At 43.6% G+C, this 26,051-nt stretch overlaps 1 long non-coding RNA gene across 1 annotated transcript in view; it reads left to right on the top strand.

The window, feature by feature from the left end:
- The window catches only part of LOC149432221 (uncharacterized), a 37,969-nt gene extending 14,897 nt beyond the window's left edge, over positions 1-23,072 (top strand). The window contains exons 3-5 of the long non-coding RNA XR_016309169.1: positions 2,597-2,665; positions 4,389-4,486; positions 22,791-23,072. This is a non-coding gene — a long non-coding RNA (uncharacterized LOC149432221). The remainder of the gene's footprint in view (positions 1-2,596; positions 2,666-4,388; positions 4,487-22,790) is intronic.
- The last annotated feature ends 2,979 nt before the right edge of the window (positions 23,073-26,051 follow it).

Below are 26,051 nucleotides of genomic sequence, written 5' to 3'. Positions count from 1 at the left end.
TCCCTCCTGTAGTGTGGTGGGTGTTTCTCACCATTTCTGCTATCAGATGGTAGAATACACCAAGAATTTCTATTGGTAGTAATCAGATGTCTTCAGATCAGATGTGTTCACCACAACAGTCACTTGTAGACTGAACTCTGCCTCTGCTGGCTTCTATTTTTAGCCTCTGCTCCACTGTGACAGTTTCTTTTTTGTACAAAAACTTTATTGACACAGCCTCTGCTGCACTGTGATGACCTCATAGTTACAGTTGCACAGTTCAAACATTTTTTTTCAACAAAACTTTATTGACACAGTGACAGCCAACTGACGCACATCATAGCCTGGAAGTAATAACTGCCAGCAGAGGAGGAATGAACATATAGCTATATCTTCAGTATTGGGTGGAGCCGCACGTCTTGAACATCCGCTTGGGAAACACTTTGTCGTTTGGACATTATACCAATGTGACACTTGTGTGGGGTGTTTATTAGGGGTTTTTTTTTTGGTGAAGCAATTGAGAATCACGATGGATTCGCTGGATACTCGCATGGATTGCAATGTCTTTGGAAGTCGTATACATATATGGAGTGTTTTTTAATTTTCAGTTTTGGGTGGAGTGATTGAGAATCATGATGGATTTGTTGGATATTCACAGGAAATCAACATCTTTGTAAGGTAACCACATATATGGGGAATCACAATAGATTTGCTGGATATTCACGTATATTGCAATGTCTTTGGAAGGTGATCACATTTATGGGGTGTTTTTTATTGTTTTCAATTTTGGATGGAGCGATTGAGAATCAAGATGGGTTTGTTGGATATTCACATGGACTGCAATGTCTTTTGAAGGTGACCAAATATATGGAGTGTTTTAATAGTTTCAGTTTTGGGCAGAGCCATTGAGAATCACGATGGATTAGATGGATTGCAATGTCTTTGGCAGGGGACCACATAAATGGGCTGTTTGTTTATTTATTTATTTTTCATTTTAATGTGGAGCGATTGAGAATTAAGATAGTTTGATTGGATTTTCACATGGATCACAATGTCTTTTGAAGGTGATCACATATATATGAGGTGTTTATTGTTTTGAATTTTGGGTAGAGTGATTGATTATCACAATGGATTTGCTGTATATCCACATGGCTTGCAATGTCTTTGGAAGGCGACCACATCTATGAGATGTTTAATGAACATTTTTAATGGTTTCAGTTTTGTGGGAGCTGCTGAAAATCTTTCCAATTTTGGGTGGAGTGCAGTGATGATACATTGGGGGATATGTAATGATGGGTGGAGTACACACTATCCAGGGGAGGTTCACAGTCCCCCCCCTCCTCCTCCCGTGGGATGTGCACATGCCCCATCTCCGGATCTCACGGGGGTACAATCGGGGGGGGGATTAGCAGAGAGCCAAGCCATTGTCATTGTCTCTTTACCCTGATTGGTGATTAGTTATCTCCAAGGGACACAGCTCACCACAGATCACCGCGCTGTATCTGTATACTATCTGTAGTCTTCTCTTCTCTACATCTGTTCAAAGCTCTTAATTGGTAAAGCTTGTCTGAGTGTTCACAAAAAAGGGGGCGTAGAGCTGAAGTTACACTCTGCAGAGCTCAGTGAGGAGAGCTGATTGGAGGGAAGAGACGCCCCCCTTTCCTCCACACACACAGCTCACAGGAACAGAGCTGAGGTTGTCATTCTGCTGGAGGTCCCTCCCCATCACCATATTTTTCTTGGTGTCAGGAAAACTTGTGAGAAGTGACTGGTGCTGATAGTAGAGGAATGAAACAGCAGGCAGAAATGACCCTTAGTGCTCTGGATTGAGACAAGTACACCCTATAGAGGGAAATGCTTTGTTCCTTTGTCATGTCTGAGGTTTACAACCACTTTAAGTTCTTTCAATCATGGAGGCTCACCATCACGGGGCATTACCTAGAGTGGTCTGCATGCAAATACATTATTTCTGGGAACTCCCACTCCTCCCCACTGATGTCCACCCATCAAGGCATTTATATATTTGCATAACTCCTCCCAAGATCCAGCCCCCTGTTTTCATCATAATGGAAGGCTCTTGAGAGGAGTACGGGGTGCTGTGATGTTTTCAGGAGACTACAGTCAGGTCCATAAATATTGGGACATCCGCACAATTCTAACATATTTAGTTCTGTACTTCCTACACCGTTCACCTGATTTGGATGTAAATACCTCAAATTAAAGCTGACAGCCTGCAGTTAAAGCACATCTTGTTCGTTTCATTTCAAATCCATTGCGGTGGTGTATAGAGCCAAAAATGTTAGAATTGTGTCTATGTCCCAATATTTATGGACCTGACTGTATGCACAGCACCCTTCCGGCTCCTCCCACCAGCCATGATCTGCCTGAATTGCATGAAGAAGCACAGTGACGCAGTGATGACATCACTAGATGTAAAATAAGATGTGTAATGAAACGACAAAGGTTTCATGTAACATGTTATTAGCGTGTTAATAAGTGAGGAGGGAGGAACTAGGACAGAAAATATACATCTATGAAACTTCAGTTTTAGCCTTTTTAGAAACTTGCTGACACCTTGTTATTGGAGCCTGAATTCTAACTGTCATTTTATTCCCAGAATTCCCTGCTCACAGCTCTGACTTCCTATTGATAGGTGTGAAGGAGGAAGATGACCCCCAGGAGCTGGGTGAGTGACACTCCAAAACATGTCTAGCACCAATATTGTGTTCAGTACTGTGTCTGATGGACGTCTTGTAACCACTTGTCCTCCATAAGGTTTTACCCCCTTCATGACCAGGACATTTTGTGCTTTTCAGCACTGCACTACTTCAACTGGGTATTGTGTGGTCATGCAACACTGTACCAAATAAAATCTATTACATTTTTCTTTCACACAAATAGAGCTTTCTTTTGGTGGTATTTGATCACCACTGGGTTTATTTTTTATTATGTAAACAAAAAAAGATTGACCATTTTGAAAATCAAATGATATTTTCTACCTTCTGTTCTAAAACCTGTCCAATGAAATCAAACTTCTTCATAATTGTAGGCCAAAATGTATCCTGCTGTGTCTTTGGTAAAAACAAATCCCAATAAGTGTATATTGGTTTGTGTGACAGTTCTGGTGTCTACAAACTATGGGATATATATGTGAAAATGGCTCAATCCTGATGTACTGACGGCCTCTCATTTATTGATCCCTAAATGCCAGGACAGTACAAATATCCCCCAAATGACCCCTTTTTTGAAAGTGGACAGTCTGAGGTATTTTAGTAAAAAGCACAGAAAGTTTACATTTTTTTGTCACAATTTTGAAATTTTTAATACATTTTTTTTCTTTTACATACTGTCACTAGAACAGTGCAGTGTCATAATGTGACTGGTGATTCTGTACTTCTCTGGTGAGGTGATTAGAGATTTGTTTTTACACTTTGATTGCTGTTACAATGATGATCACTGTAACAACAATGTTTTGAACTGTCATGAATGGGTTACATTCATAACAGATGTGCTTACTATTGTGATCACATGGTACATATAAGGTGCTGTGATTGGCTCAGGTACCATGTGATAGCTGTGGGCCATTCGTAGCATTACAATGCTAAGCACAATTATTATGAATGACACTCATTCATAACAGTTGTGTTGACATTGTGATCATGTGATTGTTATGCGATCACCTGACACCCCAGCGTCTCATAGTGGCTGTTTACCAGGATCCGCAATCCGCTGTGTCCCCCGAGGGAGTGGTGCGCCAATGCGCATGTGCTAAGTTACGTACAAGTACATCACTTGGCATGTCTGTGCCGCCCGCCCGCAGTACATGTTAGTTCGGAATAGGTATAACGTGCCCAAAATTTCACCTTAAGCCTGCCAAAGATTTCCCCAGTGTGTCCTGATCACACATGGCCTCTGTAACATAAATAAAAGGTAGATAAAAACAATAAAAGCTTGCCTATCTTCAGACAACTATTCATCCCCTCTAACCCATCCTGCACTCTCTCACCGATGCCATATCTGGGAGTGGGGGGAGCGCTAATCAAAGTCTGCTGATGCGGCCACCCAGTCTGGATCCCAAGAGGCCCCTTGTGCTGATTTCCTACCTCTTGTTTTTTGAGAACCACGCCACTGACAAACCAATAGGAAGTGTCGTCATCACACGAGCAGTGACATGGACACCCGAAGGACTCCACTTCCTGTAATCTGGATTCTCTAGTCTCAAGATTCAGGATGAGAGAATCATGTGACTGCGGCTTTAGATGTGTAAAAAGGTCCAACGGTCAGTCAGAGGGGTATGGTGGAGATAGGTAGAGCCTAGAAATCAGCTTTATTTCTCATTATATTTAAGGGTCATTCCATGTGACATTGAACAGTTATAATGAGTTACTGACAGCCATTTCTTCCCGCAGATTGTATGAACTGTGAAGCGTTAGCAGTCAGTGACCTCCACAATACACCAACCATGAAGAGAGCGCACACATCGCCACCAAAGCTCCTCGCCAAAACGGTAACAAAGACATGTGCATATGTTAATGAGGTGACCAGGCAGATAAAATGAATGTAAACATTCACATTTGGTTGGGTACTCCTTTAATGAAAGGTTACAGTGCCCTGTAGGCTAGGGGTTAATGAATGGTTATGATGGTATATCCCAGAAGAAATTATCAGGAAAGAGAAATCAGCTTCCATCATTATTGAAGCTCTTGAGAATCATGATATTTAAGTGGAACTGCACTGCATCTGAGCACCACAAGCCAAAAATGCTATTTCATTCATTTTTAATATTCAGAGCAAACTCCCCCATCCATCCGTGTCTCCATGCTTTATTTTGCCAAGAATTCACTTTGAAAAACACCGCCTGGCATTTGCATAGACATCTGTGCATGAAGTCGCACTGATGTCTTCCAAGTCACACGTGGAGTTGCACTGTCATGTGACCTTGAAATCATGCAACTTCAAGTTGGATCCAGTGTGAACCAGAGCTCACGAACAATGCATCTTTGTGAGGGGTTGCAGGCAGATGGGCCACACTCTGCCTCAATTTCAGCTTCACTGTGGCAGTTGTCACTATCTAGGACTTCTCTTCGGGCCGGGAGTCAGAGTAGAGTATCTCCTGTCTGAGGCTTCTCATATAGGCACTTTAAGGGAGGATTGCAATAAAGCGTTCGTCCATCTAAAACTGATATTCGAGTGTTTGATGGATGCTGGCGAGTGAAACCACATGACAGTCTTGAAGACTCTAATGGTGAGATCTCTGGTCTGTACACCTGCTGTGCCCATTATATTCCCACAATCCCTATGCATAGTTCCATATCTCCACATCTGCTGTTCCCAATTTGAGGGGTTCCCACCATCCCTATGGGAGTTCCCTCTCTTCTGTTCACCAACTGTTCGCATTATGAGGGGTTTCCAGCATCCCTTTGCTGAGTTCCCATGTTTGTGCACCTGCTGTGCCCATTATGAGGGGTTCCCATCATCCTTGCTTGATATATACATTATTCTGCACACCCAGTGCCGCCCTGTAGCAGTATATCTTCTATAGGGCGGATGGGAAGCGGTTAAACCGCTCCCACTGTTAGGACTTGTTTAGACTAATAGTTGGGGATGGTAAAAATGTGTGGTTTTGCTACGCTTTCACTGCCCCCAACTGCTACCTGTATTAACCATTTAGGGAGCAGACAGGGCATACACATTTTGCGGCAAGGATTATACCCCCTGTCACTGCGTGTAGTTGAACTTGTTTTTGTGCTTCATCCCAGAGTTCTCCAAATCTTTCATAGAAATGGTACCAAGATCATGGCTGCAGCTCTTAATCACTTCCCATCAGGACATCTATGTATGGACTGTACATCAGATGGGAAGTAGTTATAAAGGACCTAGTCCACGTATGAACTACATTGTAGCCGCAAAGTTAAAAAAAAAAAGTCTTCCAAATGCTTTCCCAGTCCTATGATGTACCCCATGGCTTGGATTGTGACCAGCTGGGTACTTGTAAATTTCACCTACTGACCCGGCCAAGTCTTTATCTGAGTCTCAGGGAACTCTACAGGTCATTTAGACCCTACAAGCCAGCCAAGACCTCCATGGACACAGAGCTTCATCTCCGTCAAGGGACTGTAGGAGCTACAGAACCGTGCTAAAGGTTTAGGCTGTCAAGTGCAGCACTTTATCCTGGCAAGAGCCATCAACCAGCAGAACTGGAACATTGACCTACAGAGCACTGATGTACCCAGTGTGTGTACTGTTTCCAAAGCTACAGATCGTAGTTGGCAGGATTCGAACCTGCGTGGGGAAATCCCAATGGATTTAGAATCCATCGCCTTAACCGCTCGGCCACAACTACTAGGTAATGTGTAAAGTGAGGACGCTTTAGAAAAAAATGATGAATAATTTTTATTTATAGTAATTTTGAATAAACAAACTACACAATGCACACAGAATCAAAACTAAATGAAATGAATATTTGGTGTGACAGAAAAAGAATCAATAGCCAGTTGTTTTACAGGGTTAGGTCACCTTCCCGAAAATACTGCCAATGCAGGTAAGGGACATGTGTGGATAATAAGAAATATGGCAGAGGGTATCCCATAAGGCCCAAAAGGCTCCGATAGATTGAAGTGGCTCTCAACATCTTTAGCTGGCCAGCAGGGATACCCCTAAGGGTCAAATTTTTTTTTTGTTTTTCTTTGACCACTCTCCCTCCTGAGGATTTACCCCCCTTACTGACCAGGCCATTTTTTGCGTTACGGCACTGCGTTACTTTAACAGACAATTGCGCGGTCATGCAACGCTGCACCCAAATTAAATTTACGTCCTTTTCTTCCAACGAATAGAGCTTTCTTTCAGTGGTATTTGATCATTGTGCGGTTTTTATTTTTTGCGCTATAACAAATACAGACAATTTTGAGAAATAAAACAATATTTTTGACATCTTGCTCTTAAACATGTCCAGTAAAAGAATTTTAAAAATCACATTTCATCTTAACTTTAGTCCAAAATATATTCTGCTTCATGTCTTTGCTAAATACAATCCCAATACGTGTAAATTAATTGATGTATGTGATAGTTATAGCATTTACAAATGGTGGAATATATGCTGGGATTTTTTTCTTTAATTTTTACTAGTAATGGCGGCGATCAGCGACTTATAGCGGGACTGCGGTGGGCATTCTGACACTGGGGGGGAATTGACTTGGTGTCACTGAAATCCCCAGTGACAGCAATACAGTGATCAATGATAAACAAAGCAATGACACTGTACGAATGGCACTGGGCAGGAAGGGGTTAACATGAGGGGCGATCAAAGGGTTAATTAACTGCGTGCTGTTTCATTACGTGCTCTGTCCCTGTGCTTCGCTGTAAGGACACTGCTTTGGATGGCTGTGCTCTGCACAGCCATCCAAAGCAGTGTGCTCAAGCTGACAGAAAGGAGAACTGTTTTGTTTATAAACAGTTCTTCTCCCTGTCGAAGATGCTTGGCAATCACTGGCCGATATCCTGTGATTAACGGCTGCGAATGGCGGTGCGGGTAGGGCGTTTGTGTGCCCCTTACCCGGAAATGCAAAATCACATATATATACGTGATTTTGCACACCCGTGTCGCCCTGTAGTAGTATTTCTGCTATAGACCAGTCGTGAACCGGATTATTTCCATACTGTTGAAATTAAAACAACTGACCATTCAACGTTCTTAGACTTAAAGCAGAACTTCACTCTCCTAATCAACATTGACTATTTGTAATCCTTGTGCTGCTAGCATTAGTAAATAGATAGGAAAGTATATCAGGTTTACATGATTTAAACCTTCTTTTTTTTTACATTTCTTCAGTTATTTCCTGTTTTTTTCTTGGCAAATGTCATCCATCCCAGGAGTCTTCAGGAGGGAAGGAGGGGTTTTCTCAGCAAAGCACACCCTCCTGCCTACTTGCCTAAGCTGAGGGTAGATGGATTCCAGGAAGTGAATGCTATGTGAATCATCTGCCCTCACTCAAGATGGCCATGGCCAGAAATGCTAGCTAGTGTTTTTCAATTTGATTTCTCAATAAAATGAAACCTGGAGACATGGATGGATGGGGGAGTTTGCTTTGAATATGAAAAATGAACTAAATCACTTTTTCAGTTTGCGGTGCTCAGATGCAGTGTACTTCCAGAGTAACTCATACAAGAGCAATGTTCATGGGATCATTATAGATATGGTCATATTTGTATAAAACTCCCATAAAAACATGTCCAATAAAAATAAACAGGCACCCCTCACCCTTCTTCCTTTCCATATCCCACCTCTCATATAACCAAAACACATCTACTTCCCCCTCCCCCATCCACTGCCTATCCTACAACAGCACCGAAATAAAGTCTGACACTGTACAAGCCACAGCACCCATGTGAATGAGCCCCAAGACCTCATTCACATACAGAGCTTTATTTAATAGCTCAATACAGTTTTATCTTTTAGATTTAGCAGGAATTTTGTAAGTTATGTTGTGCACCTCCCATCCGGAACCGATCAGGATATCCACAGAGCTCTCCTTGGCAGTAGATACTCAATACACTGCTTGGCTAAGTGTCCCACTTTCTTGTATATATGACAGACCTTCCATTCCCTGTACTCAGTGGCCATGTCTCGTTGTACCACAAAACCAGCATTACTTCCCTGACTCACATTCTGCGCTGATCTGGCCATGAATAAAACACTTTCTGCAATGCCTGGTGCTGTCCAGGGGAAAACCGCCCCATCTGTATCCAAGCTGTGAAGGGGTACTGCAACTAGCAAAGATGGCTGCTAGGTGGCAGGAACCGTCTATGTCCTTGTAACAAAGACCCAAGGGGTGTTTTTACTTCTTTTTTTTGTGGATTAATAGAGGTACTTTGTATCCCTTATTTACATATTGTTAAATAGATATTCCAGATTCCAATATGCCCCCCACCCATAGGCCCCTTGTAACCACCGGGCCAGTGTTATGAAGAAGAGGCTCTACAAGGGTCAACGATCATGTGACCATTGTGATTGGTTAGATTGGCTGTCACAATGATCACATAAACGGAAGCCGGTCCCACAGGCTACTGATGTTTTCACAGGACCGAGAGCTGTTTTTGGTGCAGAAACATTGCCCACCCGGCAGCTCATATTTGTTAAAGCCCAGCTTTTTGCCGCCGCAAATATTGGTTACTAGGACGTAAAGGGGTTAAATGTCCCTTCTCCTTTGTTTACATTCATCTGTCAGCCAGCTGACAGCTAAATGATCCGGGCGGGATGTAAGGATGCCAGCAGGTGCCTCTTTAAACACCTACACAAAACTGCATTTTCTGTGTAAATCTATGGGGCCAAAAAAGAGCAACAACAGCAGCAAAGTAGCACTGGTACCTTTTCCAAAAGTGCAGTGCTGTTGCGCTGAATAGAAATACTTGTCATTTGTCCCAGACTTGCTGGCACAGTCCCTTTTTTTTCAGTCATCCGTCCCACCCCTTCCATCTCCCAGGCTGTGTCCCTCTGAGCAAGGCGGCAGCTACACTTTCAGTATGTGTACAGCCATGTCAGGCTGTTGTGTTAGCTTTTGGGTGGGCAGGTGGGGGCGGTAAAACTGCTACTCAGATGCTTGTTTTTACTACTGCGTTTGTGAAAGAGCTCTTTGGGGTCAATCACAGGTTGTACTTTCATACCAGCTGCACTCCTTTCTCCCTGTACTGACTATGTGCCATTGTAAACTCTGATGAATCAGCAGGGCAGTGTACAAGAGTCAGTAGGGCAGAGGACAGGGGTCAGCAGAGCAGAGAACAAGGGCTATGGGGGCAGAAGACAAGGGTCATTAAGGCAGGGTACAGGGGTCAGCACGGCAGGGTACAGGGGTCAGCACCGCAGGGTACAGGGAGTTAGCAGGTAAGAGGACGGGTTAGCAGAGAAGAGTATAAGGTCACTTCTGGCAGAGCACTCAACAGAGCTCCTCATTCCATCCTCGCACGGCAGACAACCTGGGCACTTGGCCAGTGGTGTATTTAGGTTTTTTGCTGCCCTAGGCAACACAAAAATCAGACCTTCCCCCAGACCTCCCTCCCCTGCAGAGATTCTGACAGTGACCAACACCCTTGCCTCCCCCACCCAAGAGAGCCTTCCACTAACTCCACCCCCTCAGCTCATTGTGAATAACGGAACCATCTTCTTAATCCATTTTACTGGTGAGCATAGGTTATGTGTCTATTGAGACAATGGCCTTATCCCAGACTATCACTGAGCTGTTGGTCCACTTCTGTTGTAGAGGTGAAGTGATGGCACAGCTCATTGTGAATGACGGAACCATCTTGATCAATTTTACTGATGAGCATACGTTGTGTCTCTATAGAGACAATGGCCTTATCCCAGACTATTACTGAGCTGTTGGTCCACTTCTGTTGTAGAGGTGAAGTGATGGCACAGCTCATTGTGAATGACTACACTGTGTGAGTAGACGAATTAATCTCTTATAGGCTATCCATCAAAGTCCCCAGATAGATAATTAAACCTGATGTAGTCCAGAGGAGGAAGAAAGTTACATAACAAACATATATGAATGGTGATGTCTTCACCTCCCTCCGGTACCCGAAGAGCCAAGGGCACCATCCAGAGGAGGACACATAACCTCCCTCGTACATCAAGAATGGTCTGGCTCATACACAGGCCAAGTAGGCATATCTTTGTGAAACAGAAGGCATATTGGTGAGCAAGTCCTGAAGTATGGACAGTCCCAAGTTATCAAGGCAGAGCAAAGGTAGGATTGTTGGTAATTATCGTAACAGCATCAAGATCAAAGTCCCTGAGAGACCTCTAGGTGTGAAATAGGCCTTTTTCAGACTGATTTCACCGGTACAACCGGCTGCCTCAGAGGTAGGCTCTAAACTGTTTTTTTAAAATATGTTTTTAAGATATTTTTTTAAGGCCCATTTACTGCAGCAAAGGGCATGATGCTCTCCTCCATGAAGACTGGGTAGACTGCAGCTTGACGGTTTGGAGCTGCTGTTTCCCAAGGTGAAGGCCCATATATCACAGCAAAGGGCATGGCGCTCTCCTCCTGGAAGGCTGGGTAGACTGCAGCTTGACGGTACGGAGCTGCTGTTTCCCAATGTGAAGGTTAATTTATCACAGTATTGCGCTCTTAGTTATGTTGTGCACCTCCCATCCGAAATCAATCAGGATATCCACAGAGCTCTCCTTGGCAGTAGATTCTCAATACACTGCTTGGCTAAGTGTCCCACTTTCTTGCATATATGACAGACCTTCCATTCATGACATCACACTAGGTATGGTCTTCTTTTCATGACATCACACTAGGTATGGTCTTCTTCTTTTTTTTGTGTAAAATTTACACAAAACAAATCATAAATGATCCCTCCACACCTCCTCCTCCCCTTTTCATACCCCACCTCTCATCCCCACCCTACCCGCGCCGCCATCTATCGCCCATAATATAACTAGATGCGCAGCTCTAAAGTCTCATTCAATTAATAAATTATGGCTAATAATTATATTACATTGTATTTATATATAAAAAGTGGAGACTCTCATGGCGTAGTAACAACAAACTTCCGATTTTCATGAAAGGCTAAAAACATTCATATTCCATAGGGATATCAAAGGCAGTGTACATAGAAAAGTGTCAAAGCATCCAATCCTCCTTCCTTGATTGGCGGCAGCCTACTTCTGGGTTCCGATCAGCGTGATGGTGTCACTTCCTCTGGCCTTGGATAGTGACGCAAATTTCCCCTCTCAGCACAAATCCCCCCCTCCCAGCACAAATCCTCTCCCACAAATCCCCCCTCCTAGTATAAATCCCCCTTCTTAGCACAAATCCCCCCAATTCCCCCTCCCAGCACAAATCCCCTTTCCTACGATAAATACCCCCTAATTCCCCCTCCCAGCACTAATCCCCTGTCCTACGATAAATCCACCCTTAGCAGAAATTCTGCCTCTTGACCCAAATTCCCCTTCCCCCCCATCCCTTATCCTAGCACTAATTCTATCCACAAGATCTTCCCCCACCATAACTCAAATCACCCCACCCCCTTCCTAGCATAAATCCTCCCCCCCTCAAATGTTATCTGCTGTATGGAGGAGTGCTGTTCTGATGACAGGAGTGGGAAGAGTACAGCACAGCCCCCACCGCCTAGCTCTCTGCCGCTGTTATTTCTCCGGCAGCCCACCCTAGATCCGGCCATGTCGAAAGGTCTTGTTGGGAAATTTCATTTTAATCAGCGCTGCCGCCAATCAGGAGTCCCCGCTGTCAGAATACAGTAGCGCAGAAGGGAGGATTCCCACCTCCACCTCCAATGCGTTTGCCTTTTGTCGTTCAGCCAGTATGGCCAGCTTAAACTTCATCCATGTCCAGCCTTCCATAAAGGTTGCTGCAAAGTAGAAACAGAAACATTCCAACATCGATGTCATAATGGAAGATCTTCATCCTTGGATTACCGCTATGATGAGCACGTAATATGTCCAAAATCGATATCTTTTCACATTTGTCGTCCAAATCGATATATATGTCTTCACCAACCACTTTTATATAAATCATTTCCTTTTTAAAATAAAATGAAACCTGGAGACATGGATGGATGGGGGAGTTTGCTTTGAATATGAAAAATTTATTAAATTGCATATATGACAGACCTTCCATTCCCTGTACTCAGTGGCCATGTCTCGTTGTACCACAAAACCAGCATTACTTCCCTGACTCACATTCTACGCTGATCTGGCCATGAATAAAACACTTTTTGCAATGCCTGGTGCTGTCCAGGGGAAAACCGCCCCATCTGTATCCAAGCTGTGAAGGGGTACTGCAACTAGCAAAGATGGATGCTAGGTGGCAGGAACCGTCTATGTCCTTGTAACAAAGACCCAAGGGGTGTTTTTACTTCTTGGGCACATTCTTTTTTTCGTGGATTAATAGAGGTACTTTGTATCCCTTATTTACATATTGTTAAATAGATATTCCAGATTCCAATATGCCCCCCACCCATAGGCCCCTTGTAACCACCAGGCCAGTGTTATGAAGAAGAGGCCCTACAAGGGTCAACGATCATGTGACCATTGTGAGTGGTTGGATTGGCTGTCACAATGATCACATAAACGGAAGTCGGTCCCGCGGGCTGCCGACGTTTTCACAGGACCGAGAGCTTTTTTTGCCGCAGAAACATTGCCCACCCAGCAGCTCATATGCGTTAAAGCCCGCAAATATTGGTTACTAGGGCGTAAAGGGGTTAAATGTCCCTTCTCCTTTGTTTACATTCATCTTTCAGCCAGCTGACAGCTAAATGAGCCGGGCGGGGATGTAAGGATGCCAGCAGGTGCCTCTTTAAACACCTACACAAAACTCGTACGTATGTGCAGTTTAAATACATTTTTGGTGCATTTTCTGTGTAAATCTCTGGGGCCAAAAAAGAGCAACAACAGCAGCAAAGTAGCACTGGTACCTTTTCCAAACGTGCAGTGCTGTTGCGCTGAATAGAAATACTTGTCATTTGTCCCTGACTTGCTGGCACAGTCCCTTTTTCAGTCATCCGTCCCACCCCTTCCATCTCCCAGGCTGTGTCCCTCTGAGCAAGGCGGCAGCTACACTTTCAGTATGTGTACAGCCTTGTCAGGCTGTTGTGTTAGCATTTGGGTGGGCAGGTGGGGGCAGTAAAACTGCTACTCAGATGCTTGTTTTTACTACTGCCTGTGTGAAAGAGCTTTTTGGGGCCGATCACAGGTTGTACTTTCATACCAGCTGCACTCCTTTCTCCCTGTACTGACTATGTGCCATTGTAAACTCTGATGAATCTGCAGGGCAGTGTACAAGAGTCAGTAGGGCAGAGGACAGGGGTCAGCAGAGCAGAGAACAAGGGCTATGGGGGCAGAAGACAAGGGTCAGTAATTCAGGGTACTGGGGTCAGCACGGCAGGGTACAGGGAGTTAGCAGGTAAGAGGACAGGGGTTAGCAGAGAAGAGGATAAGGTCACTTCTGGCAGAGCACTCAACAGAGCTCCTCATTCCATCCCCGCACTGCAGACAACCTGGGCACTTGGCCAGTGGTGTATTTAGGTTTTTGGCTGCCCTAGGCAACACAAAAATCAGACCTTCCCCCAGACCTCCCTCCCCTGCAGAGATTCTGACAGTGACCAACACCCTTGCCCCCCCCCCCTCACCCAAGAGAGCCTTCCAATAACACCACTCCACACCCCCAGCTCATTGTGAATAACGGAACCATCTTCTTGATCCATTTTACTGGTGAGCATAGGTTATGTGTCTGGGATAAGGCCATTGTCTCTATAGACTATCACTGAGCTGTTGGTCCACTTCTGTTGTAGAGGTGAAGTGATGGCACAGCTCATTGTGAATGACGGAACCATCTTGATCAGTTTTACTGATGAGCATACGTTGTGTCTCTATGGAGACAATGGCCTTGTCCCAGACTATCACTGAGCTGCTCGTCCACTTCTGTTGTAGAGGTGAAGTGATGGCACAGCTCATTGTGAATAACTACACTGTGTGAGTAGCCAAATTAATTTCTTATAGGGTATCCATCAAAGTCCCCAGATAGATAATTGAACCTGATGTAGTCCAGAGGAGGAAGAAAGTTACATAACAAACATATATGAATGGTGATGTCTTCACCTCCCTCCGGTACCCGAAGAGCCAAGGGCACCATCCAGAGGAGGACACATAACCTCCCTCATACATCAATAAAGGTCTGGCTCATACACAGGCCAAGTAGGCATATCTTTGTGAAACAGAAGGCATATTGGTGAGCAAGTCCTGAAGTATGGACAGTTCCAAGTTGTCAAGGCAGAGCAAAGGTAGGATTGTTGGTAATTATCGTAACATAAGCATCAAGATCAAAGTCCCTGAGAGACCTCTAGGTGTGAAATAGGCCTTTTTCTGACTGATTTCGCCGGTACAACTGGCTGCCTCAGAGGTAGGCTCAAAACTGTTTTTTTTTTTGTTTTTTTTTTTAAATGTGTTTTTAAGATATTTTTTTAAGGCCCATTTACCGCAGCAAAGGGCATGATGCTCTCCTCCTGGAAGGCTGGGTAGACTGCAGCTTGACGGTTTGGAGCTGCTGTTTCCCAAGGTGAAGGCCCATATATCACAGCAAAGGGCATGGCGCTCTCCTCCTGGAAGACTGGGTAGACTGCAGGCGATTACGTGACCACTGTGATTGGCTTTCACAATGGTCACATAAATGGAAACCGGTCCCGCCGGCTACTGATTGCTTGTTTTGGACCAAGAGCTGTTTTTGGCGCATAAACATTGCCCCCCAGCAACTCTTATGCTGCAAAGTCCCACTTTTTGCTGCCACATATGTGGGTTACTAGGGCATAAAGGGCTTTAACATCCATCTCCTTCGTTTACATTCAGGTGTCAGTCAGCTGTCAGCTTAATGAGCAGGGCAGGGATGAGTCACTGGTTGTTAGATGTCATCGGGTGTCTCCTTAACACCCTACACAAAACTCTGCCAAAAATCCACTAAAAACGCATGTATTTGTCCCCCCCAGCACAGATCCCCTCCCCAGTCCAATTCCCCTACCCATCCCCCCTCCTAGCACAAATCCTCACCCCCCATATCCCCCCTCCCATCACAAATCCTCACCCCCCAAATTCCCCCTCCCATTACAAATCCCCCACCTAGTTTAAATCCCCTCCACAACCCCCATCTTAACCCAGATTACCCCAACCCTGCCCTGCTCAATTCCTCACACCCAAATGTTATCTGCTGTATGGAGGAGCACTGTGAAGAGAGCACAGCCCACACCTCCTGGCTCTCTGCCGCTGTTGTTCCTTCTGTTGAGACTTTTATTTAGCTGTTCAATGCGCCAGGCTGCCTCTCCTTGGCCTGCCCTGAGTTTGGGGATGGGGAGAGGAGCTCAGTGGGCCAAACACAATGTCCATAGGAAGGCCGGCTTGGGGGATGGGGGGTGCAGCCCACTCCAGCACCCCCCTAGATCTATCCATGTCGAATGGGCTTGTTTGAAAATTTTGTTTCAGTCAATGCTGCAGCCAATCAGGAGTCTCTGTTGTCAGAATGGCGCAGAGGGGAGGATTATCGCCTCCACCTCAGATGTGTTCGGTTTTTGTTATTCAGCCAGCATGGCCAGATTAAACCAGCCATTTCCCCCTGAAAAAGGAAACTTCAGCTTTAAGCGGCTGTTAACCTTCTCTAACGATTGCTGCAAATCTCATACAGAAACATTCTCACATCGATGTCATAATGGAAAATCTTCATGGTTGGATTATCGCTGTGATGAGCATGCAGCAAGTTGACAATTGCGAGGTCTTGACGTTTGTTGCCTATTCTGACTTGGAAGTGATCATCAACAACTTTTACACAAATGACATCTCTTTTCATTTGCCTGATTTCCCCTCGTGTGTTCACTATGACCCCTTTCTTAAATAGGTCTTTGGCAGTGTATGTAGTCTCATCTTGTGTAAAATAGATCTTGTGGATCTCTCCATCAATGCCTGACTCTTCAGAGAGCAGGATGTCCATACATCTTTTCTTATACTTCTTGTGCATGTCTATGGAGTCCTCCAGTAATGCACACGTCTCCTCCAGATCAGCTAATGCCTGCTGGTTAATTCTTATCTCAGATTTTCTTTTCTCTAGCAGGTTCTCTTTCCTTTTGATTTCTTCCATAATTAGGTTGATGACCTGTGTGTGGCTTCTTGACTCTGTGAAGTACCCGGCTTTGTGTAAAGTCTGCAGGTTTGCAGCCAGAAGGTGTTTTTGACATTCCCGGGAGGTGTCACGGTCTTTAGTTGAACAGGATTTTTCCTCTTTATGTGCACCTTCAGTACTGTTGGAAGTTCTGCCTCCTATTGCCGAATACTGATCCTTTTCCTGTGCTGGCGAGGTAGGTGTCAGAATCTCTAGGAGTTTCTCTTCAGGCTTTTTACCCATTAGTTCCAGGACTAGTTTTATGGTGGAAACCTTAGCTTTCTCCATTTCAATATCCAAATCTTTCAGTGGAGAAGATTTTCTGCTTAAACATAACGAGATTGTAGGAATTTTCTTTGTGTCATCATACACAGCTGCCTGAGTGTCCACAAGATCCTTAAGGAGAGGGACGGGTCCAATATCCTTGTATACTCGGTACACAATGTCTGTGGTTGGCCAATGTCCGAGGTCGCAAAATACAACATTCTTGTATTCAGAAAGCAGAGAATGTGTGTAGATGATGTCCTCCGCAGGCATGTTTATCACAGGAGTCTCTATAAAGTCGGCGTACTTGGAAAAGCTGAAGTTGTCCTCTGGATCTGGAGTGTTCAGAAGTTTGCTGAAGAATCCCCTGAGCTTTGGGGAGGTGATGCTGATGTAGTCGTCTGCTCCAGGTCCAAGAAGTGTTTCAACAGGGAGGAATTGCATGGTCAGGCGGGTGATTGAAGACATGAGCTTGAGGTTCTTGCTCAGGATTGAATCTAAATACTTCTCTCTTGAAATAATGTCAAATAGATCTGGCCTCTCTATGGCTGGCTGGAGGTACTGAGAGAAGAAATAGCCGACAGTCTTCAACACTAAATCTTCACCGACCTCCGGAAACTTTTTTAGCAAAGATTGTTGTAGGACTTTTGTAAGGTGTCTGAGCCCATAAGGAATCCTGTCCACAGATGAGAGTATGGCCTGTAGGAATTCGTTTGTGACGTCATATACAGCAATCTTTTCAGTTTTGTGACCATTGGTGGATCTTCCTTGTAGTCTTTTCCTTGCTGGAATGGAAGGCTGGTCTGCAGGCTTCTCTGGATAGGTGGGCAGTGTATATTCAATGCTGTATGTCGTCAGTATTGCTGGAACCAGCGCCATGACTAGGGGAATGTACTTTGCTTCTTGGGTGTAAAAATAGATGATTAGCTTTAAAATCTTTGATTTCCCCTCCAATATGTCCTGAATGACATGGATTTTGTTCTCCACTTCCTTACAAAGAGCAAATTCCATCAGTTTGATGAAATAGTACTCTGCGCGTGGATTGTGGCCGTGGTCATAGAGATGGAAGAGCAGTCTGTCCGTAAATGTTAGAATATCCTGATCGTACGTCAGCTGGTCCATGAGTCTGGTCAGGTAAGCTGGATCCGTCTGCAGATAGTAGAAGAGGTGTTCATAGGACTCCAGCCTCTTTCTTCTCTTTTTGGCCTCACGATCCTCCTGTCTATCCTTGGTTATGACCTCGTTAACTTGCACCTTATTGCTAGGCTTTAGTTTTTTGAATCTGGATTGTAGATCCTGTTGAGCCATATTGCCCTTTACTAAAGCTGCGATGTCTTTGTCTAAGGTTCTCAGCTCCTCCTTATATCCATAGAAGGTTTTACATTTAGACGTGATATCCACCTTCAACTGATTCAGCCGCAACTGCATATGGAAGGTGGGGTCATGGGGGCTCAGGCATTTAGAGAACTGGATGACCGCGCTCACAGATGGATTTGTATTTGTCATGAAATCCAGGTATCGCTGTCGGGCCAAGCCTCTTCTGACGCACGACTGAAATTTTACAATGATTTCACGACGACGCTCCTCACCTTCATTCTCCCTCCATTCATTCGTCTGCTTGGGTTCGGTAACCTTTGGATCTTTCTTTGTAAAGAATGACCTCAGCCAATTGCTGAGCCTTCCATTCCAAAGGAAGTCCAACCTTGTCCTTCTGGGAGATGCCCTCCCTCCTGTAGTGCGGTGGGTGTTTCTCACCATTTCTGCTATCAGATGGTAGAATACACCAAGAATTTCTATTGGTAGTAATCAGATGTCTTCAGATCAGATGTGTTCACCACAACAGTCACTTGTAGACTGAACTCTGCCTCTGCTGGCTTCTATTTATAGCCTCTGCTCCACTGTGACCTTTTCTTTTTTGTACAAAAACTTTATTGACACAGCCTCTGCTGCACTGTGATGACCTCATAGTTACAGTTGCACAGTTCAAACATTTTTTTTCAACAAAACTTAATTGACACAGTGACGGCCAACTGACACATCATAGCCTGGAAGTGATAACTGCCAGCAGAGGAGGAATGAACACATCGCTGTATCTTCAGTATTGGGTGGAGTCCCACTTCTTGAAAATCCGCTTGGGAAACACTTTGTCGTTTGGACATTCTACCAATGTGACACCTTTGTTGGGTGTTTATTAGGGATTTTTTTTGGGTGAAGCGATTGAGAATCACGATGGATTCGCTGGATACTCGCATGGATTGCAATGTCTTCGGAAGGCGAATACATATATGGGGTGGTTTTTAATTTTGAGTTTTGGGTGGAGCGATTGAGAATCAAGATGAGTTTGTTGGATATTCACATGGACTGCAATGTCTTTTGAAGGTGATCAAATATATGGAGTGTTTTAATAGTTTCAGTTTTGGGCAGAGCCATTGAGAATCACGATGGATTAGGTGGATTGCAATGTCTTTGGCAGGGGACCACATAAATGGGCTGTTTGTTAATTCATTTATTTTTCAATTTAATGTGGAGCGATTGAGAGTTAAGATGGGTTGATTGGATTTTCACATGGATCACAATGTCTTTTGAAGGTGATCACATATATATGAGGTGTTTATTGTTTTCTGTTTAGGGTGGAGTGATTGAATACCAAGATGGATTTGTTGGCTATGCACATAGATGTCAATGTCTTTGGCAGGTGACCACGTAAATGGGGGTTTCGTTTCAGTTTTGGGTGGAGCGATTGATTGTCACTATGGATTTGCTGTATATCCACATGGCTTGCAATGTCTTTGGAAGGCGACCACATCTATGAGATGTTTAATGAACATTTTTAATGGTTTCAGTTTTGGGGAGCTGCTGAGAATCTTTCCAATTTTGGGTGGAGTGCAGTGATGATGTATTGTGGGCTATATAATGATGGGTGGAGTACACACTGTACAGGGGAGGTTCACAGTCCCCCCCTCCCTCCTCTCATGGGATGTGCACATGTTCTGTCTTTGTATAAATAAAATAAAAAATGTAGCGCTACTCACATAATAGATAAGTGCATATAAATATATATACCAAGTATGTCAATTAGTGAAAAAATATCAAATCAACTGTTAACCAAGTGATCTCATGCAGAAATCCAAACCATTGTATGTGAACACAAAAATACACTCAAACTGTGATGGTGATGATGATTGAAAACAATTAGTGCTGATTAATCACAACCTTCAAACTTAATTATAATAACCTAAGACATGTGAAAGACATATATGTCTTTCTATATAAATCAGTTCAGTGTAAATCATATATAAAATCACATGTAAATATAGTGTAGTGAAACCACAATATAAAGACAATTTCAACAGTGCTCTTAAAGTCCAAATAATGCTGATGGTAACATTTAGATGACACACACTCGTGCAGGTATTTGTGTGCAAGTGGATATAAAATCCGACCACCGTCTGGATAAGCCTCTCACCTCATCACTTCGACCCCTGCGGGTCAAAGCGCTTTAATGGATCCTTCTCTTGGATCCTCCAAGCCTGCTATCACTCCAAATGGTCGCTCCTTATCGCACTCAAATGCCTCAGGGGTCAGCACTCCACTAATGGCTCCTCTCCAGGTAAGATCAAGTGTAGCACCAATATAGCAGCAGTATCCAGTTCAAAACCCCATGCTTTCGGATGAGGAAACGAATGTATTGGTGTACAACAGGGTGTAGAGGTGTACCAAAATGGCCGCTACACCGGAAGTGCGTCACTACGTCAGGCCGACGCGTTGCGTCACAATACCATGTAACTTCCTCAGGGCTCAGAGGATCCGTGAGAAGGATCCATTAAAGCGCTTTGACCCGCAGGGGTCGAAGTGATGAGGTGAGAGGCTTATCCAGACGGTGGTCGGATTTTATATCCACTTGCACACAAATACCTGCACGAGTGTGTGTCATCTAAATGTTACCATCAGCATTTTTTGGACTTTAAGAGCACTGTTGAAATTGTCTTTATATTGTGGTTTCACTACACTATATGCACGTGTGATTTTATATATGATTTACACTGAACTGATTTATATAGAAAGACATATATGTCTTTCACATGTCTTAGGTTATTATAATTAAGTTTGAAGGTTGTGATTAATCAGCACTAATTGTTTTCAATCATCATCACCATCACAGTTTGAGTGTATTTTTGTGTTCACATACAATGGTTTGGATTTCTGCATGAGATCACTTGGTTAACAGTTGATTTGATATTTTTTCACTAATTGATATACTTGGTATATATATTTATATGCACTTATCTATTATGTGAGTAGCGCTACATTTTTTATTTTATTTTATACGTTTATGGTAATCATTGGTATATGATTTAATGTTAGCAGCTTCTCTTCTTCTTTGTGTATAGAGTTGAACACTTGTGAGTGCAGGAGGTTCACACCATTAATGTTCTGTCTTTGGATCTCACAGGGGAATGATCGGGGGGGAATAAGCAGAGAGCCAAGTCATTGTCATTGGCTCTTTACCCTGATTGGTGATTGGTTGTCTCCAAGGGACACAGATCACCACAGATCACCGTGCTGCGTGCCCCAGGGGGCGCCCACGAGCGACATGACCAGGAGGTCCTCCCTGCCATCACCGTGCCGTTCCACTTTCATTACAAATACAACAAGGCAGCTCCGTGTTACTATACAGAGGGACCCCAACAATGGAGTGTGACAGTTATAGAGGCTCCTCTCCTGGACTGAAATGGCTTCCTCTGATTTCACACTGCACACTGTGAGCTGCTTACAATGTGCATTACAAGTGTCATCACGTCAGATAGAGCCCACCTCATTCCTGGCTAGAGGATATCCAGCATGATTTATCGCTTTCCTCCTCAGCCTCACTGGGCTGTCCCTTCCATTTATTGGATGTAAAGTGTTTGTAAACCCGAACATATACCCAGTGAAGTGACTGTCCTCAGGTGGTACACAGAGATGAAAAAGATCCTCCTGTATAGGTTGTACCTGTTTATCTGTAGTCTTCTCTTCTCTACATCTGTTCAAAGTTCTTAATTGACAAAGCTTGTCTGAGCGTTCAGAAAAAAGGGGGCGGGGAGCTTAAGTTACACTCTGCAGAGCTCAGTGGGGAGAGCTGATTGGAGGGAAGAGACGCCCCCCTTTCCTCCACACACACAGCTCACAGGAACAGAGCTGAGGTTGTCATTCTGCTGGAGGTCCCTCCCCATCACCATATTTTTCTTAGTGTCAGGAAAACTTGAGAAGTGACTGGTGCTGATAGCAGAGGAATGGAGCAGCATGCAGAAATGACCCTTACTGCTCTGGATTGAGACAAGTACACCCTATAGAGGGAAATGCTTTGTTCCTTTGTCATGTCTGAGGTTTACAACCACTTTAAGTTCTTTCAATCATGGAGGCTCCCCATCACGTGGGCATTACCTAGAGTGGTCTGCATGCAAATACATTCTTTCTGGGAACTCCCACTCCTCCACACTGATGTCCACTCATCAAGGCATTTATATATTTGCATAACTCCTCCCAAGATCCAGCCCCCTGTTTTCATCATAATGGAAGGCTCTTGAGAGGAGTACGGGGTGCTGTGATGTTTTCAGGAAGCTATACACAGCACCCTGCTGGCCCCTCCCACCAGCCATGATCTACCTGAATTGCATGAAGAAGCACAGAGACGCAGTGATGACATCAATAGATGTAAAATAAGATGTGTAATGAAAAGACAAAGGTTTCATGTAACATGTTATTAGCGTGTTAATAAGTGAGGAGGGAGGAACTAGGACAGAAAATATACAACTTGAAACTATGAAACTTCAGTTTTAGCCTTTTTAGAAACTTGCTGACACCTTGTTATTGGAGCCTGAATTATAACTGTCATTTTATTCCCAGAATTCCCTGCTCACAGCTCTGACTTCCTATAGATAGGTGTGAAGGAGGAAGATGACCCACAGGAGCTGGGTGAGTGACACTCCAAAACATGTCCAGCACCAATATTGTGTTCATTACCGTGTCTGATGGACGTCTTGTAACCACTTCTCCTCCATAAGGTTTTACCCCCTTCATGACCAGGACATTTGTGCTTTTTTCAGCACTGCACTACTTCAACTGGTAATTGCGCGGTCATCCAACACTGCACCAAATAAAAGTTATTAAAAAAAATTTTCACTGAAATAGAGCTTTCTTTTGGTGGTATTTGATCACCTCTGGGTTTATTTTTTATTATATAAACAAAATTATGGAACGTTTTGAAAATAAAATATTTTCTACTTTCTGTTTCAATATTTTTTATCAAGAAAGTTTTGTTATAAGAATATTCTACTTTCTGTTCTAAAACATTTCCAATGAAATAAAAATTCTTCATAATTTTAGGCCAAAATGTATCCTGCTGCGTCTTTGATAAAAACAAATCCCAATAAGTGTATATTGGTTTGTGTGACAGTTCTGGTGTCTACAAACTATGGGATATATATGTGAAAATGGCTCAATCCTGATGTACTGACGGCCTCTCATTTATTGATCCCTAAATGCCAGGACAGTACAAATATCCCCCAAATGGCCCCTTTTTTGAAAGTGGACAGTCTGAGGTATTTCGTAAAATGCATGAAAAGTTTTAATTTTTTGTGACAATTTTGTTAAAAAAATACATAAATTAAATAAATTTTTAGCACAATTTTTTTTTTGTTTACATACTGTCACTAGAGCAGTACAGTGTCATTTTATGACTGGTGTGGTGGTGATCAGGGATACTGACTGCTGACAGTATGTTACAATGAAAAAATAAAAATGTTTTGTTCAATTTTTAAAATCTTGTTTAAATATATTTCATCCTTCTTTTACAATTTTCTTTTTTTTACATCCTGTCTTCAGACATCCTGCCTCACTTTAGTGATACTGTACTTCTCTGGCGAGGTGATCAGAGATTTTTGTTTTGATTTTGTTTTTTACTCCTTGATTACTGTTACAATGATGGTCACTGTAACAACAACGTTTTGAACTGTCATGAATGGGTTACGTCCATAACAGATGTGCTTACTATTGTGATCACATGGTACATATAGTGTGCTCTGATTGGCTCAGGTACCATGTGATAGCTGTGGGCCATTCACAGCATTACAATGCTAAGCACAATTGTTATGAATGAAAATCATTCATACCAGTTAAGTTGACATTGTGATCATGTGATTGCTATGCGATCACGTCACACCCCAAATATTTCATAGTGTCCCGTTACCAGGATCCACAATCTGCTGTGTGCACCAAGGGAGCGCTGCGCCAATGCACATGTGCTAAGTGATGTATGGGTAGATCGCTTAGCCTGCCTGTGCCGCCCGCCCGCAGTACATGTTAGTCCGGAACTGGTTCAGCTTGCCCAGAATCTCACCTTAACCACTTTCCCTCCTGAGAATTTCCCCCCCTTCCTGCGTTACTTTAACTGACACTGGCGCGGTCATGCATGTTGCACCCAAATGAAATTTTAAAAATCCCAATACGTGTAAATTAATTGGTTTACTTGAAAGTTATAGCGTTTACAAATGGTGGTATAGATACTGCAAATTTTTTTTCTTCTAGTAGTAATGGCGGCGATCAGCAACTTATAGCGGGACTGCGGCGGACGTTCTGACACTGGGGGGGAACTGACTTGGTGTCACTGACATTCCCAGTGACACCAATACAGTGATCAGTGCTAAAAAACGCTCTGATACTGTACTAATGGCAATGGGCAGGAAGGGGATAACAGTGGCGATCAAATGGTTAACTATGTGCAGGGAGTGTTTTACTAAGGGGTGGTGTGTTGGTGCTTCACTGTAAGTACACACTGCTCTGGATGGCTGTGCTTAGCACAGCCATCCAGAGCAGTGTGCCCAAGCTTACAGGGAGTTGAACTGTTAGTAAACAAAATGGTCCTCCTCTGCATCGGCGATCATTGAAAATCACCGGGCATTGACGAGTAATTACCGTCCTGGACCGGTAATTGACAGCCGCAGCTGCAAATGGCAGAGCTGGTAGAGCATGAGCAGCTCGCTCTTGCCCCCTACCCGGAAATGCAAAATCGCTTGTATATACGTGATTTTGTGCACCCTTTCCGCCCTGTAGCATTATATTTGATATAGGGCGGACGGGAAGCGGTTAAGCCTGCTAAAGATTTTCCCAGTGTGCCCTGATCACACATGGCCTCTGTAATTTTACGTGCAAAAAAGATGTGCATTATTTAAAAAAAAAAATAGTGAACTTCTCCTTTAAGGTCAGAAATCCCCTCTTGGTTGTAACCTGTCAGGCAATAAAACATCTAGCATGGGTCTAAATGAGATATTATTAGACCTAATCTGCATTGTCAACCTGGGTTACTGGACCTGCAAATGGCTCCTCTTAAATGTCATTGCCCCTCCTGATGTCACCTCCCTGTCTCTCTATTTTGTCCAATCAGAGAATGTTTTGCATTCATTGAGAAAAGGCAAAGCCTTCTCTGAATGGTGCCCTTGCCCAGCAGATGACCTCCTGTGTTCAGAATGCAGCAAGGCAGCTGCTCAGCATGGGACCTGGAAGACGGGAGATCAGTGGAGTAGTGGTGTCTATTTCACTGATTCCAGGGACATCGGCCAGGTATGGTGGATATACATAGGGACATTGGTCCAAGCATGTATGAAATAAACATACCTGAAATTTAGCTTTAAAAAAATGGGGAATAGGTGTCCCTGGGCCCATTCAGCCTAAAGAAATGTATATGAGGCAAGGCCCTGATTTTAAATGAGAGTTACCCTCCTTCCTGACCAGGCCATATTTTGTGATACGGCTCTGCATTACTTTAACTGGCAATTGCGCGGGCATGCAACACTGCACCCAAATGAAGTTTATGTCCTTTTTTCCCCACAAATGGAGCTTTCTTTCAGTGGTATTTGATCACCTGTACGTTTTTAATTTTTTCCGCTATTAATTAAAAAAGACTGACAATTTAAAAAAAAAACAAACAATATTTTTTACTTTTTTCTATAAAACATATCCACTAAAAAAATTTAAACAATCACATTCCGTCATAAATATAGGCCAACATGTATTCTGCTTCATGTCGTGGCTAAAAAAAAAATCCCAGTCCGTGTAAATAATGAAAGTTCTAGCATCTACAAATGCTGGTATATATAATGGATTTTATTT

Source organism: Staurois parvus, unplaced genomic scaffold (genome assembly GCF_062004578.1).
Source record: "Staurois parvus isolate SC_StPar_1 unplaced genomic scaffold, SC_StPar_1.0 ptg002181l, whole genome shotgun sequence".
Lineage (NCBI taxonomy): Eukaryota > Metazoa > Chordata > Amphibia > Anura > Ranidae > Staurois > Staurois parvus.
This window is presented reverse-complemented; position numbering and strand designations above follow the sequence as displayed.